General features: G+C 45.8%; 1 long non-coding RNA gene across 1 annotated transcript; it reads left to right on the top strand.

Moving 5' to 3' along the window:
* Nucleotides 1-449: 449 nt before the first annotated feature.
* On the top strand, nt 450-4281 carry LOC139440499 (uncharacterized). The gene is made up of 3 exons (XR_011650732.1): nt 450-509; nt 632-762; nt 1988-4281. It is a non-coding gene; the product is annotated as an uncharacterized lncRNA (long non-coding RNA).
* The last annotated feature ends 309 nt before the right edge of the window (nt 4282-4590 follow it).

The following is a 4590-nucleotide window of genomic DNA, read 5'->3' as shown; positions in this document are numbered from 1 at the left end:
CCGCTTTTGACCCATGACTCAGAATCCGAAGGCTCAAGGGGCGGAGACGCACCCATGCTCCTTCTGGGAGTTCCTCCGACCCAAAGGTGCCCCCCAAAATGTGGAAAACAGGGCCAGCGAGGTGGTGGGCCCTGTCTCAACCTGGCGAGACGCCGCGGTCACTCGTGGGCACCCATACTAGATGGAGCAGTGCCACCACTTTCCATAAGGAAGGCATTTCTCATGAAACTTTACTTCTTACGCTCAAAAATGATTTCTCGAAAGTTGTGAAATATTTATGGTTTGATCGAGCGTATACTACTAAGAGTTGCCAGGATAGTTCAGTTCAGAAGGAAGTTGTTATTTTAAAATGTTGAACTTCTCCTGCTGGCTCATGTGATTGGCCCTTTCTTCCCCCTCCTAGCATTCTTGTTACAAAGTGACACCTCCACAGGGAAGTCACCTTCTCTGTTTGCAGGGCAAAACGTCATTAACCTGTTCACACTTCCCAGCAGTAGAAGTAATTGATGGTAAGAGGGACTTGTTTCTCGGCTGGGAGGTTTTGTTGCTGTTGTTTTATTATTTAGAGACTCTGGTCATAGAAAATAAGGAAACAAAGTCGCATATCAACTTCTGTGCTTTTTTGTTGCAGATATACAATAAGGGGATCAATAAATACAATACACTAACAACATCTTTGGAAAGAAGACTATGAATTCAGGGAGAAAAAGGAAGGACACAGATTTCAGACCCCATCAAGAAGAGTTCGTAACTTCAAAGCAGGTGATGGTGGGGGTGGGGGGGGTGCTTTGGACATTCGATTCCACTGGATACGCTTACGTCAGTGATAAAGAATGTCTGTCTTTAGACATTCCTTTGGGCAGCACTTACAGCCGACTGGAAAGTCCATCCTTTGCAACTATTCAAACTTTTCAGGAAGTATTGTAGAGGTCAATGAAATGTGTGAGGAAGTATAGGGCTTATAAAATTCTCTCAGGCGCTGGGCCAGGAAAGTGTTTAAAAACGGCATGCAGGTCACCTGCCCTTCTCCCCCGCCTGGGAAGCTTGGCAGGCCCGTCCCTCCGCTGTTCCACAGCCGCGGGCAGTCTGCTGGACATTAACTAACACCAGTGCAAGCCCGTGTGACTAACCGCGCGCTTGCTCTCAAAGGAGATTTGTACACACTGGACGCCCAGAGCAAACCGTCTCCATACTTGAGTCCCAGCTCACGTGCGGGCTGGCTTTAGAGAAAGGGGGAAATGACGGACCGGGAGCCAGGGATGAGCTGGCTGTGGACGCGAGTCTGCCCGATGTGTACTTTCAGTGAAAACCGTGCCGCCTGCCTTTCATTCATTAGCCTTTCATCTCAGAATCTCTCAACTGGCTTCCTTGCCGTGCATTCTGCCCCACTTTGTGTGACTCAGAGGTTCTTCCCGTCCCCACAAGCAGGATGGGAAACACCCCGCCGAGCCTTCGCTCTCCCCGTCAGAAGGAAACCACATCCAAAGACGCTCCCGTGAGAAACGCGAAACACCTGGGAGGTCTGCTCTTCGGCAGCGAAGGCCGAGCATGGACACGCACACTCGCAAAACCGCCGAATCTTTTGAGTGAAAAATAAACACAAAAAAATCCAATTTTTTTCTTTTCCAAAACAATTAATCACAGATTTAAAAAAAACCACCAATGAATAATTCTTTTTAAAAAAGTGTGGTAAAGAACACAGAGTATAAAATTTATCATCTTAACCATTTTTCAGTGTTTAGCTCAGTACTGTTCACTACGTGTTTGTTGTTGAACAACAGAGCTCTAGAACTTTTTCTTCCTGCAAAACTGAAACTCTGTATCTCTTGAACAGTAACCCCCCTCCTCCCCCTCTTTAGCCCCTGGCGATCGCCACTCTTTCTGTTTCTTTTGATTTAACACCTGTAGCTACCTCATACAAGTGGAATCACAAGGATACATACACGGATTTGTGACTCAGCATTTCACTCAGCATAATGTCTTCCAGGTACACGCATGTTGCCACATGTAACAGGGTTTCCAATTTAAAGGCTGAAGAGAAGAACAAAGTTGGAGAAATCACACCACCTGATATGGAACTACAGTACAAGGGCGTGGTCATCAAGACAGCGCGACACTGGCATAAAGACAGACACACAGATCGATGGAGCAGGACAGAGAGCCCAGAAATAAACCCGCAGCTTTATGGACAGTTCATGTTCGACACAGGAGGCAAGAACATACAATGGGGTAGAGACAGTCTATTCAATAAATGGTGTTGGGAAAATTGGATAGATATTGAAAAAATTAAACTAGACCACCTTCTAACACCACACATGAGAATAAGCTCAAATGGAATAAAGACTCAAATATTAGACTAGAAACCATAAAAATCCTAGAAGAAAACATAGGCAGTAAAATCTCAGACATTTCTTGTAGCAAATTTTTTTCTGATATGTAGTTTCAGGCAAGCGAGACAAAAGAAAAATAAACAAATGGGACTAGATCAAACTAAAAGGTTTTTGCACAGCAAAGGAAACCATCAGCAAAATGAAGACAACCCACCGAATGGAAGAACATATTCGCCGATGATACATCTGGTGAGGGGTTAATATCCAAAATTTATAAAGAACTTACAAAACTCAACACGAAAAAACAAACAATCCAATTAAAAAATGGGCAGAGGGCCTGAATAGACACTTCTCCAAAGGGGACATACATGTGGCCAATAGACATATGAAAAGATGCTCAATGTCACTCATCATCAGAGAGATGCAAATTAAAACCACAATGAGATAGATACCACCTCACACCTGTCAGAACGAGCGTCATCAGTAAATCCACAAACAACTAGTGCTGGTGAGAATGTGGAGAAAAGGGAACCCTCGTGCACTGTTGGTGGGAATGCAGACTGGTGTGGAAAGACGGGTTTGCCACTGTGGACAGCAGTATGGAGCTGCCTCAAAGAACTAAAAGGGGAACTGGTTTATGACCCAGAGATTCCACTTCTGGGAATAGATCCGAAGACCCCGAAACACCAATTCAGAAGCAAACATGCCGCCTGTGTTCACTGCGGTGCTACTTACAGGAACCAAGATCTGGAAGCAGCCCAAGTGCCCACCCGTGGATGAGTGGATGAAAAAGCTGTGGGACATTTACACAATGTGTCACATTACTCAGCTGTACTGAAGAAGGAAGTCTTCCCCCTTGCGACAGTGTGGACGGACCTGGAGAGCAACATGCTGAGTGAAATGAGCCAGCCAGAGGAGGACAAGTACCATGTGACTTCCCTCATCTGTGGAAGCTAGTGAACAAAATAAACTAACGAACGAAAAACAAACGGACTCATAGAGACAGACACAGACTGACGGCTGTCAGAGGGAGGGGAGCTGGGGACTGTGTGAAAAACGGAAGGGATTAAGCAAAAAACCAAACCGAAATAAAAACCTCAGACACAGACAGCAGTGCGGTGATGACCGGAGGGAGAGGGGAGGGTAAAGGGGGGTAATCGGTGACGGAAGGAGACTGGACTAGGGGTGGTGAGCACACGGTCCAGTACACAGATGATGTGGATAGAATCGTGCACCTGAAACCTGGATACTTTTATCAACCAAGGTCACCCCAGTAAATTCAATAAACATTAAAAGTCGAAGGCTGAATAGTCTCCCATCATACGTCTGTATATTTTCTTGCTCTGTTCGCCCATCGGGGGACACTTGGGTTGCTCTCACCTCCTGCTGTCGCGAGTGTGGCTGCGGTGGACATGGCGTGCAGCTCTGTGCCCCGGATCCGGTTTCCAGTGCTCTAGGGTTCGTCCACAGAAGCGGGGTTCCTGGGCCGCACGGCAATTCCCCTCAGAATTCTCCGAGGGACGTCTGTACTGTTTTCCATCGAAGCTGCAGCTTTTTATGTCCCCCGCAACAGAACATGGCCTCCCAGTATCTCCACGGGCTCCGGAGCGCTTGTTATTTTCTGGGTTTTGTTTTTATTTTTATTTTTTTTACAGTGGCCATCCCAGTGGGTGGGAGGTGATATCTATTGCGGTTTTGATTTGTATGTATTTAATAATTAGTGATGTTGTGAATCTTCTCATATGCTTGTTGATCAAACGTTGTACGCCTTCTTTGGAGAAATGGCTATTCGATTCCTTTGTCCGTGTTTTTAACTGAGTGATCTGTTATTTTGCTGTGGAGTTGTAGGAGTTCTTCATGTATTCCGGGTATGAACCCCTCCACAGACACAGGATTTGCAAAGGTTTTCTTTCTGCAGCTGCCTTTTCACTCTGCTGATGGTCCTCTGATGTGCAGACGCTTCTAAGTTTGAGGGACTCAGCGTCGTCCGTTTTTGTTCTGGTTCTTATGCTTTTGGTATCCTATCCAAAAACTACTGTCAAATCCAATATCATGAAGCTTTTCTCCTATGTTTTCTTCTAGACTATTTTTAGCTCTAGGTCTTCCATTTAGACCTTTAATCCATTGTGCGTTGGATCATGGTGTACGGCAAGGGTCCAACTTCATTTTTGTGTGTGTGTGTGGATACCCAGTATTCCCATCCCGTTTGTTGAAGAGACTATTTTGCCCTGTTCTGTGATGGTGCATCTTTGCTGCCCAT

The sequence above is a fragment of the Desmodus rotundus genome, chromosome 2 (assembly GCF_022682495.2).
Source record: "Desmodus rotundus isolate HL8 chromosome 2, HLdesRot8A.1, whole genome shotgun sequence".
In the NCBI taxonomy this organism is placed as follows: domain Eukaryota; kingdom Metazoa; phylum Chordata; class Mammalia; order Chiroptera; family Phyllostomidae; genus Desmodus; species Desmodus rotundus.
This window is presented reverse-complemented; position numbering and strand designations above follow the sequence as displayed.